Here is a 12,674-nt window from a genome sequence, read left to right as displayed (position 1 = left end):
CGACAAATTGTCTAGCACAACGTTTTCATATCTTAACAAAAAGATTCTTTTTTATTTTATTTTTTTTTCCTTTTTTAATAAATATATTAGTACATTATCAATTATAAATTTAGTAGATATATCAGTAAATAAAATACTTTCTATCACAACAGATGATGCCATTGAAATATAATTATTATACAAATAAAATTGAACAAATTCCACTTAATCAACTTAATTACATATCATAAATGTACAACCGTCACATCAATAATAATACTAATCGTCTATAAATTTATATTAAAAAGTGACATAAAAAGTGCATGATTAAGACGCATCGTCCTATGAATATGAAGGGAAGTAAATACAGGTACACAGCTAAAAATGTATGACTATGATGTTAACTTCAAATAATGACACTCTAAAAATTAAACCGTGACTCTCGATCACGCGTGCGCCCCTAGCTATGCTACGCCTAGGGACGACTTAATTACAATTCGTTAATTAGCAATTTTGAATTGTCAAGGAACTCTTGATACCAAGTGGCCGAGAGCTTTGGAGTCCTCACTTGTGTTTCATAATCGACGTGATAAAATCCAAACCTCAAACTATACCCAGATAACCATTCGAAGTTATCCATCAAAGACCATATGAAATACCCTCTCACGTCAGCACCTTGCCTACAGCCAAAATTAATCATCATTAGTCATTAATCAACCTCATTAAGATCACAATTACTATCGTATAAAATTAATTAATTGATGGGTTAATTATACCTCATTGCTCGATGCAAAGAAGTGAGGTAGGTTTGTAAGTATTCCACTCTCTCCTTATCATTTAACAGTATTTTCAATGGAGTCCTATGGTCACTCTTTTGTGGATATCCTGAGTAAAATTTATATTTCATAAATAATTTTATATAAAAATAATAAAAAAATATTGAAATTCTCATCATTAATTTTCGCATGTAATATAATTAATGAGCATATATACTAACCATTTTCTGTGATAAAAATAGGTATATTTTCGTATCTTTGCTTCATGTACATCACGATCTTCTCCATGCCACGTGGAACTACAAACATGTCTGTCATGGCTGTCTGTATGTGTATAAATAAATAAATGTAAATGAAATATGAATAATTTAAATAAATGCATAAGAAAGAACAGATTATATATTATATTGGAGGTGGATCTCACGAAAACTTTTAGCTACAAGGTTTTCATGATATTTTGATTTTGGGGAATATTCCTATATTAAAAATATAGGAAGAAGATGGTGAATTGATAAGATGGCAGATTTATTGATTGCTACGATTATTTTTTTCAGAGTCTAAAAATAAAATTATAAAGGTTCAGATTAAAAAAATAATATTATATTATTATAAAAATATATAATTTTTTTTATTTTAGTAAATGGTATTAGAGTCATGGTCAAATCAAATCATATGGATGAAATATGTAGGATTTAAATTAGAAATCTTGTATTCAGGTTTTGACATAGAATTAAGATATAAGTTGAGCTAATGGCTTAGCATAATTAACTTAAACATATTATTAAATATAAAAAAGGAAATATTATTAGTGTATTTATCCTCAGGTCAAGATTTACCAGTTTAACTAACCTTGAGTTAGGTCAAGCTTGAGTTTCCATGTTTCACAATGTGTGAGAAAGAAGTTAAGTAAGTCAAGGGATGATCGGATACTTTTTTGGATCAGTCTTAACTAGAGGTTAATTAGGCGACAATAAAGTCCTAGTTGGAAACTAGGCAATGGAAGTTCTAGTGGGACTAGATAAAGGAAAGTCTAAGTAGATCAAAGAAGATCACATGTTAGCAAACGAAAGTCCTAACTATTAGGATCGTTGAACCAGCTAAAGGAAGTGAATAGCTTATAAATTTTAAATTATAACTTCTCTTATTTTCTACTTCAAAAATACACACATTAGTTAAAAAATAAATAACATAAAGAGAGTAAGGAGACTAAGAATTTACTTGGTTAACATTCTAGATCGTTGCTAATCTAAGGCAATACTAAGTGCACTATTAAGCTCCTTCTTTGACAAGGGTCGGAGGCAGAGTAGCCCCTTATAGTATTTGAAAACAATATTTGTGAATACAGAATTGGAAATTGAAAGTACAAAATGTGTGTAGAAACCTCGAGCATCAGGGGCTCTTTTTATAGCCGTCTGGCGGAGATATTTGTTTGTTGATGTGGCACATTTCGAGCGCCTGGAAGCAGTTCAGGTGCTTCGACTCGGTCGAGTTGATCCACTTAGCAACGGGTCCCTTAATGACTCTAAATGGTTTCAGTCATTCCAAACAGTTGTATATGATTCGAACCCCTGGAGTCTGTTGACGTAGACTTCGTGCTGATCCATTTTGGCAAAGGCTCTGCTAACATGGCCGCCCATCAAGGCATTTAGAATGGTCAACTTAGAAGTTGACTAATCTTCATTCTGATTGCATGGGTGATGCTAACGACATCCAGAATTGAGCTCACCCGAACTCAGCTCCGTCTTTCTCCTCTAGCGGGTCTTCTCTCGGTTTTTTATCCGTTGGATGCGCCTCATGCACACTTCTTGCTCTACCGGTATACTTTTCTGCAGCTCCTCATCCCTCGAACACCGAGCCCGTCGGTTTCCTTACCATGTTATCCTTCTTGCTCGCTGCATTTTATGCTCAACTTCTTATGTTCCTAAGTTTCTACACACTTAGACACACGACATCAAACACACATGACATAATTTAACTCAGTTGATCAATATCACAACTAACTAGGGTACTTACAATCTCTCACTTTTTGATGTATATCAACTTGAGTTAAAGTTAGAGAAATCAAATAATAAATGATTTATGTTAAAATAATTGAAAACATGAAATTTTACAATTTACTTCTCTTCTAAACTTAACACCCATTAATTCTCCCCCTTTGCACCAAAAATATGGGTAAATAAAATGAAAAAGATAGAGAGAAAAATATGAAATTTTTTCTAGGGGATGTTTATATAGTATGCAAGTCTATATATTTTTTCAAGTCGTTATTTTAAAAAAAAAAATGAATTTCTTAGAATTAAACATCAGATTTTCTAAAAAAAAAGAACTTCCTAAAAATATCAAAAACAATTAATGTACGACATAATCAATCTAATCATAGAATATTATTTTTATTGTATTAAAAAAAATATTTTTTTTGATATACATGAGTATTTTTTTTGTAAAATAAATGTTTAAAATAAATTTTGACTTCTAAAAATCTTACTAATTTTTCTAAACATTCACAATCTGGTTAATTTTGAAAAAAAACAAATTTTTAAAAATTAATCTATGAATTTTTTTTAATTTTAAAATTTTATTTTTAGTAAAAAAAACTTCATAAAAATTTATGTAATTGTTGAAAATTTTGAAAAAAAATGCTAATAGTTAACATATTTATTTATCAAAAAATTTAAACATAAAGAAAATTGAACAAAAAGTTTTTGAAATATAATTTTATCAATAATATTAATAAATAATATAAATTAATTTCTAACAATTAAATCTAAAAAATAATCTAACAGGTAAAAATGTATTTTTGAATCTAATATAAATTTTTACTTACTGAATTGATTAAATATTTTCTAGGAATATCATTTTTTGATACTTCTATAATTTGATCTTTATAATTTCTAACGTACCAATTAGACCCTCTATAATATCTAAAATTTGAAACTTATAAGAAGTTTGAATTTGAGTATGTATGATTCATTTCTAACATTTCTATTTGATCTTTTAATTTTTAATTTTTAATTTTTAATCTTAATTTTATCAAAATCTTCTAATAAGCATGCATAGTCTTTCTTTGAATTTATATATTTGGTCCTAGTTTTACATAGAGTTCTAGATAATATTTTAATATTATCATGCATTTTATCAGAAGATAAGAATTGTACCTCACTTACTGTGTTGAATTCATAGGTGAATGCTCCTCCTTCGTCGATGCTCTCTCCTGAATGCTTTCATCGTCTTTTTCTTGGTGGTTGGCCAATAGTGCTAATCCGGCATATTTCTCAGTCTCGGACTCTTCTGATGATGACTTGTTCCATGTTGTTTTAAAGTTCCTTTGCTTGGACCTTCTTGACCCTTTTGTTGGTGCAATCTTCCTTGGGTCAAGGTTGACAGGTTGACTAAGTTTGAGTTAGCTTTGTTATAATTTGAGGGATGTCCTAAGGCAATTGCCTTATGATTTTTTCTATTTATTTGATAAGTATATATTCACTATTTGAGTGCATATTGATATATTATATATTTGATTGTCTTAATCTCACTTACTGAATGTCCATAATATAATTCATAGCATGAGAGAATTTGTGATTAGATCACAACTAGTGATTATCTCTACATGCGCAATTATGAATATATTGAAATTTTCCTAGTCATCGAATTGATGCTTTCGAACATCATCAATTATGTAAGACTAGCATAGATTATACTCCTTGGTTCGGTCAAGCAGCTATTTTCTTACTGGTTGGAGACATTGAGATGTCGAGAGTTAAACGTGGATGTCGGTTATGGTAACTAGTTCATTAGAGTGACTCGTTGTAAGATTTCATATGGCTCTTTATATATATATAGATATGTCTATGAAGTTTTTACTGTAGTACGAGTGCAGGTTTCCTTCAACTTGAGGTATATAAGTCATCTTGGTCATGGAGACTTATATTTTGACATGTTAAGCAAGCATCTCATTGAGGTGTGGACCCGGGATAATTGGGTATAAGTTGAAGTGCCTGAAGGTGTTGGATAGCCCACAGAGGATTCACATCTTCTTGCAAGGAGATGTATACCCTATGCCCACTCGTTAGGATTATTACTCAAAGTGTTTGGCTAAAGCATCATATGTTAAGAGTGTGAGACTCTTGTACACATGTATGAGTAATTTGAATCCTCAAAACGAGGAAGTATTACTTGGGCTAGGTATGACGTAGTCAGCCTAGTGGGGATAAGACACATAGATCATGTCCTGAACCAAGTGGATATAAGACGAGTGAAAGGAACGAGGTACAACTCATTGTAGCTCCTGAACCAAGTGGATATAAGATAATTTCTCTTCTCCTCTCCCTCTCCCCTTTCTCTTTGCCACCGCCAATAAGGGGAAGCTTTTCCCCTTGTTGTCGTGACCACCACAAGGAAGAAATCTCTTCCTTGTGTGCTTCTCTTCCTCTTCCTTTTGATCCCTCTTTTTCGCTTGTGGCTAGTAACTTCTGAAGGAGAGGCTTATACTCAAGGAGTTGTTTTGAGGAGCTCAGTGTGGATACGAATAGAGGCGAGGTTCGACAACATCGCTACAATTGATGTTCTTCTTGTTACAGGTCATTCCTAAGGCATACCTAGCGTAAATTTACTTTCCATAAAAAATTAATTATGCGATCATGTTTAGCATATTGTATCCTTATATGCGTATGGTGTGTGTGATGTAATAATTTAGAAATTATTATTATTTTATTTTCTGCTGCGCATGTTTACGAAACGTGTTTTAGCACACACCGCATCGAGCATATCCCAACAGGCTCGAGCTTGAGTTTCGATGTTTGAATAATATGTGTGAATGAGAAGTCAAGTGGGTCAAGGATGATCAGAGACTTGACTAGCAAAGAACTAATTGGAAGTTAGGAAAACGAGAATTCCTAACTGGAGATTAGACAAATAGAAGCCCTAGTAAAATTAGGCAAATCTAGTTGAGAACTAGGTTAAGTCAAAGGTGGGTTAGCTGAGAGATAAACACTTGGCACAAGTAAAGTCCTAGTGGGACTAAATAAACCTAGTTGGGAACTAGGTTAAGTTCAAGGTAGTTTAGCTGGGAGCTAAACACTTGGCACAAGTGAAGTCCTAGTGGGACTAGGCAAACATAGTTGGAAACTAGGTTAAATTTAAGGTAGGTGGATTAGCTGGGGAGCTAAACACTTGGCACAAGTAAAGTCCTAGTGGGACTAGGCAAATCTAGTTGTGAACTAGGTTAAGTCCAAGGTGGATTAGCTATGAGCTAAACACTTGGTACGTGAGAAATCCAAGTTGGGAATTAGGCAAGGGAAAGTCCAAGTTGGTCAAGGATTGAATAGACACTTAGTGAAGAAGTCATAGCAGGTTAAGGGTGACCGAATGCTAGGCAAAGAGAAGTCTCAACGAGTGATGGATGGCTTTAGAGTTGAGCTAAGCTCGAATTCAGATTTTAGGCATGAGTAATCAATTAGCCCAAGTTCAATCGATTAGTGGATCTATTGGGAGTGTGTTCACGAAACCACAGTGGGGCTCTGGATCGATTGATGAATCGATCATGGCTAATGTTAATCAATCAGTGAATTGACTGAATATAATTTTCACGAAGCACAGAGGCGTGGTGAATAGATTGGGTAATCGATTCAGTCTCTCTCAATTGATTGGGTAATCGATTGGGAGAAGCACTCTCACCAACATGAATCGATTGGGAAGGTGCCCAATTGATTGGGAGTTTTATTGTGAGAAAATAGAAGCTTGGTGAATCGATTACGTAATTGATTCATCCGAAAGTGAATTGATCAAGTGATCGATTGGAAGAAGTAGAAAAAAGTCCTTGCAAGATTTGGACAACTAGATTGAATCTAATTTGATTTGGTAATCGATTGGAAGACCTAAATCAACACAATAAAAGGATTTCACGAAGATTCAAACACACTTCTTCTTCTCCGCTGATCCTGTCCGAGTCGCTGAATCGACGGACGCTGGGGATGTGGCGCTCTCTGCTGGATCCTCGAATGCTCCGGCGAACCTGCACAGAAGTCGGGCCGGGGAGGGGTCCCCGGCGACGACCCTCCGACGTTCAAGTCAGACAAGCAGACAGCAGATATGAGGCTCCAACATGCGAGAGAGCGTACCTCCGGCGAAGGGTGAGGACCCTTATATAGGGTTGTGAAGAGGCATGTGCACTCATACCGAGGTGCACACGTGTTCTGTGCCATACCTTAGCATGGGTTTGTCAGATGAGCTTGCCTGACCCCTTACTGCTACAGTCCGAGCACGTCTCTGATGGGACAGTGAGCCCATGCCCTAAGATCCTGCGTATCACCTGCTGTCAGAGGATGTTTCTGTCCTTGTCTCCATGCCGAGCGTCCGACCGGTCGGCGGTTTCCTCACGTCCGACCGGTCGGATGTGCTGATCCGCTCGGGAGCTTCCTGGTCGCGTGCTCGGGACTGTTCGTAGTGTTGATACTTTATTCTTTCGGCCGAGCGGGCCATCCGCTCGGCACTACTATACTGTTCATCATGAGCGTCAGAACCCCGACTCCCCGCCGGGGTGTATCGCTTCCGCTCGGAAGCTTCAGCCGGTCGTCACCATCATAATCAGCTTGGCCAAGCTTCTGGTTGGCCTTTTACCTTTCGACCTCCACGTGGCGTTGACTCTGCTAAATGGGGTCCCTCATTCTTACTGCCGGATCACTTGCCTCCCCTTCAAGTCTAGTCGAAGGAGGTGATTAAGTCCGACTGACTGGACTGTGTGTCCGAGCGGGAGGGTCTACTCGCTCTACACGTATCTAGCCTGTGCCAAGTATCGAAGGACCAACGCCCGAGCGGGCCTAAATGTTTTAATACTTATGGTTTCCGCGGTTTCTTATTCTCTGATATTCGTTCGTACGCCCGGGGTATTTATAGTCGCCGGACCGACTGTCGATTTTTAACGATGGTGCTCGTCGGTTTTCCGCTCGGTATTTATAGCCGGTCGGCGCGGCTCTCGATCTTTAACGACGGAGCTCGTCGGTTTTCCGCTCGGTTTTTATAGCCGGTCGGTGCGGCTCTCGATCTTTAACGACGGAGCTCGTCGGCGCGGATATTTATAGCCGGTTGGCGCGGCTCTCGATTTTTAACGACGGAGCTCATCGGCGCGGATATTTATAGCCGGTCGGCGCGGCTCTCGATCTTTAACGACGGAGCTCGTCGGCGCGGATATTTATAGCCGATCGGCGCGGCTCTCGATCTTTAACGGCGGTCGTTAGCGGATATTTATAGCCGGTCGGCGCGGCTCTCGATTTTAACGGCGGAGCTCGTCGGTAGCGGATATTTATAGCGGTCGGGCGGCTCTCGATCTTTAAGCGGGCTCGTCGGCGCGGATATTTATAGCCGGTCGGTAGCGGATCGGCGCGGCTCTCGTCGGCGCGGATATTTATAGCGGTCGGCGCGGCTCGATTTTTAACGTCGGAGCTCGTTAGCGGATATTTATAGCCGGTCGGCGCGGCTCTCGATCTTTAACGACGGAGCTCGTCGGCGCGGATATTTATAGCCGGTCGGCGCGGCTCTCGATCTTTAACGACGGAGCTCGTCGGCGCGGATATTTATAGCCGGTCGGCGCGGCTCTCGATCTTTAACGACGGAGCTCGTCGACGCGGATATTTATAGCCGGTCGGCGCGACTCTCGATCTTTAACGACGGAGCTCGTAGCTCCGTCGGCGCGGATATTTATAGCCGGTCGGCGCGGCTCTCGATCTTTAACGACGGAGCTCGTCGGCGCGGATATTTATAGTCGGTCGGCGCGGCTCTCGATCTTTAACGACGGAGCTCGTCGGCCTTTCAAGGCTAACTCCTTACCAGGCCGAGCGGCCTGAGTCTTCGTATCATATCCTGCGCTCGAACAATATTTATGCCCGGCCGAACAGCACGGGTCATTCGCTTACGAGTCTAAATATATACACCTCCTGGCCGATCGGCTCGAGGGCCTTCGCTTTTTTGTGCCGATGAAGGATATCGCACGCACGGCCGAACGGCTCGGGCCTTCGTCCTTGAGCATTTTGCATGAATAATTTACCTCCGGCCGAACGGCTCGGGGCCTTCGTTTTTTCGAGCGTGCAGCTCGTTCAATATACCTCCGGCCGAATGGCTCGGGGCCTTCGATCCTTGAGCGTGCGGCTCGATCAATATACGTCCGGCCGAACGGTCCGGGGTCTTCCCATCGAGCTTCTGGCTTGACTAACATACTCCCGACCGAGCGGCACGGGCTTCCCATCGAGCCTTTGGCTAGGCTAATACACCCCCGGCCGAGCGGCACGGGGTCTTCCCATCGAGCTTGGGGCTCGGTTAATATGCTCCCGGCCGAGCGGCACGGGATTTATCCCATCGAGCCTTTGGCTCGGTTTCTATACTCCCGGCCGAGCGGCATGGGGCTCGGTTAACATACTCCCGGCCGAGCGGCACGGGGTCTTCCTATCGAGCCTTTGGCTCGGTTAACATACTCCCGGCCGAGCGGCACGGGGTCTTCCTATCGAGCCTTTGGCTCGGTTAACATACTCCCGGCCGAGTGGCACGGGGTCTTCCTATCGAGCCTTTGGCTCGGTTAACATATTCCCGGCCGAGCGGCACGGGGTCTTCCTATCGAGCTTTTGGCTCGGTTAACATACTCCCGGCCGAGCGGCACGGGGTCTTCCTATCGAGCCTTTGGCTCGGTTAACATACTCCCGGCCGAGCGACACGGGGTCTTCCTATCGAGCCTTTGGCTCGGTTAACATACTCCCGGCCGAGCCGCACGGGGTCTTCCTATCGAGCTTTTGACTCGGTTAACATACTCCCGGCCGAGCGGCATGTGGTCTTCCTATCGAGCCTTTGGCTCGGTTAACATACTCCCGGCCGAGCGGCACGGGGTCTTCCTATCGAGCCTTTGGCTCGGTTAACATACTCTTCGATACTCGAGCGTTTGGCTCGGATAATTTACCTCCTGCCGAACGGTCCGGGGCCTTCGATACTCGAGCGTTTGGCTCGGATAATTTACCTCCGGCCGAACGGTCCGGGGTTCCCATCGAGCTCGGGGCTTGGCTAATATACTCCCGGCCGAGCGGCATGGGCTTTTAGCTCGAGGAATTATAATAAATCTTACAACGGAAAGAGGATAACTAAAGAACTGACCTGCCGACCAGCGAGGGTTCTGACCCAATTTCTCGACTCCCGAATACCCGTGGAGTGATGAAGAATATATATACTTGTCGAAACTCATCATGGCTCCCTCGTCGGACCGATATCGGGGCAGGAGTTACTCCCACTTGAGTGCTGGTCGGACCCTTATTTTGCCCCCATTTCTAATGCTTCTCCGGTCGTTCCTCTTGGGCCGCTCAGATATCCGCTCAGCTTGAGCCTTCTGTTTCTGTTGCTCCACGAGCTTAGCTGCTCTTGCCTCAATTAGAGCGTCGAGTTTCTCCTGGGAGAGCGTCACGGTGAGGTCGTCCAGCTTCGTCCATTTATTCTGCTCGAATACAGGCGCGTTCCCACAGACGGCGCCAATTTGATCATGTCCGAGTCGCTGAATCGACGGACGCTGGGGATGTGGCGCTCTCTGCTGGATCCTCGAATGCTCCGGCGAACCTGCACATAAGTCGGGCCGGGGAGGGGTCCCCGGCGACGACCCTCCGACGCTCAAGTCAGGCAAGCAGACAACAGATATGAGGCTCCAACATGCGAGAGAGCGTACCTCCGGCGAAGGGTGAGGACCCTTATATAGGGCTGTGAAGAGGCATGTGCACTCATACCGAGGTGCACACATGTTCTGTGCCATACCTTAGCATGAGCTTGTCAGATGAGTTTGTCTGACCCCTTACTGCTACAGTCCGAGCACGTCTCTGATGGGACAGTGAGCCCATGCCCTAAGATCTTGCGTATCACCTGCTGTCAGAGGATGTTTCTGTCCTTGTCTCCATGCCGAGCGTCCGACCGGTCGGCAGTTTCCTCACGTCCGACCGGTCGGATGTGCTGATCCGCTCGGGAGCTTCCTAGTCGCGTGCTCGGGACTGTTCGCAGTGTTGATACTTTATTCTTTCGGCCAAGCGGGGCATCCGCTCGGCACTACTATACTGTTCATCATGAGCGTCGGAACCCCGACTCCCCGCCGGGGTGTATCGCTTCCGCTCGGAAGCTTCAGCCGGTCGTCACCATCATAATCAGCTCGGCCAAGCTTCTGGTTGGCCTTTTACCTTTCGACCTCCACGTGGCGTTGACTCTGCTAAATGGGGTCCCCCATTCTTACTGCCGGATCATCCGCTATTCTTCGCCCATTCTTAAGGTTTTGTAAAAGAAGTGTTGCTACACTTTACAACCGATCTAGAGGCAATCTAGTGCAATAACAGATCAAGGTCAAGGTTCTTCATTATTGTATTTATTTCTTTGTTCTTGTTGCACCCTTGTTGTATTTTCTCATGTATGAATTTGTATGAGACTTCTCCACCTCCAAGAAGGAGATTTTCATTGTGTATTTGTGAGTGAACAATGAACCCTTGGATTAGTCACCTCAAGGAGGTGGAGACCTAGTAAAATCTAATGAGTTAGCATTACTTCGAGTTTCCACTACAACAAATCATTAATGAAACGATTGGAGCTAATCACCTCCCCCCCTCTTGCTCTCAAAGTGTCCTAACACCTTTGTCTTTTTCTTTTTCTTTATTCTTCAATCTAGGGCGTGATATGCTCTTCTTTACTGTAGTTATAGCACCTCACTTTCCTGTGTTCTCGTACTTCTTAGCTTATGTCTTATCAAATTTGTTAGTTATAAGAAATTTATTTAATTTTATTACCATGTATTCTTTTTCATCTTTGTCAGGTGATGACTCAGAATCTAGTTCAATCTTCTTAGCTTTTAAAGTGATATTGTTGTTTGACTTTTCTATGTCTTTAAATTCTGCACATCGAGATTATTGTAATTCCAAAGTTGAAAATAACTCTTCTAAATACAAGTCCTTCAAGATGTAGTAGAAATCCACTATTGATGTCCACTCTTAGATTCTAGGAAAGACGTTGACTACTGTATATCAGAGGGAATCTCAATTAGACATCATTTCTCCGAAGTTGGTTAGTCCAGTGATCAACTTCTTGATTTTTGCGTGTAGTTGAGCCACCATTTCTCACCTTTCCATATGAAGGTTGGTTAGTTGATTTCAGAGCAGGTCACATCTTGATAGTTTGGCCTCCGAGCTTTTTTCATGAAGCTTTAGGAACTTCTCTCAGAGTTTTTTAACGGTGTAGTAAGTATCAATTCAGTTGACTTTCTAAGGTGGTTGTATGCTTAAAAAATGAAATTCTACTTTACCATTGGCTACAAAGTCAATACGTAGGTACTCTTCCTTTTCTTCTTTATTCTCATTCTTTGGTCTTCAAAACTATATTTAATTATTAATAAGATATCGAAATTGGTTTTAAAAAATATCTCCATTCGTCGCTTCTAAAAAGCGAACTTTCCCTCGAATTTTGGTGGGTTAATGCTTGATCCGACCATTCTTCTTATTGTTTTAGTCAGTGGTTAGTTCTTAATAGTTGGGCTTTGATACAACTTGTTGGGATCGTTGGACCGACTAGAGATGGGTGAATAGCCTGTAAATTTTAAATTATAATTTCTCTTGCTTTCTACTTAGCAAAGATACACCTTAGTTAAAAAGAAATAACATCAAGAAAGCAAGGAGACTAAGGTTTTACTTGGTTTATAATATAGATGGATACTAATCCAAGGTAATATTAAGTGCATTATCAAGCTCCTTCTTCGATAAGGGTCGGAGGCTAAGTCTCCCCTTACAGTGTTTGAAAACAATATTTGAGAATACAAAATTGGAAATTAAAAGTACAGAGTGTGTATAGAAACCTCAAATATCAAGGGCTCTTTTTATAGACTTATAGCTAAGATAGTCATTTGTTGATGTGGCACATTTCGAGCAACTAGAA

At 41.5% G+C, this 12,674-nt stretch overlaps 1 pseudogene; it reads right to left on the bottom strand.

Annotated features, from left to right (window-relative positions):
• Positions 1–246: 246 nt before the first annotated feature.
• LOC122037080 overlaps positions 247–12,674 on the bottom strand; it is a 31,579-nt pseudogene continuing 19,151 nt past the window's right edge.

The sequence above is a fragment of the Zingiber officinale genome, unplaced genomic scaffold (assembly GCF_018446385.1).
Source record: "Zingiber officinale cultivar Zhangliang unplaced genomic scaffold, Zo_v1.1 ctg232, whole genome shotgun sequence".
NCBI classification, from domain to species: Eukaryota; Viridiplantae; Streptophyta; class Magnoliopsida; order Zingiberales; family Zingiberaceae; genus Zingiber; species Zingiber officinale.
The sequence above is the reverse complement of the archived record's forward strand: the minus strand, read 5'-3'. Positions and strand labels throughout refer to the sequence as shown.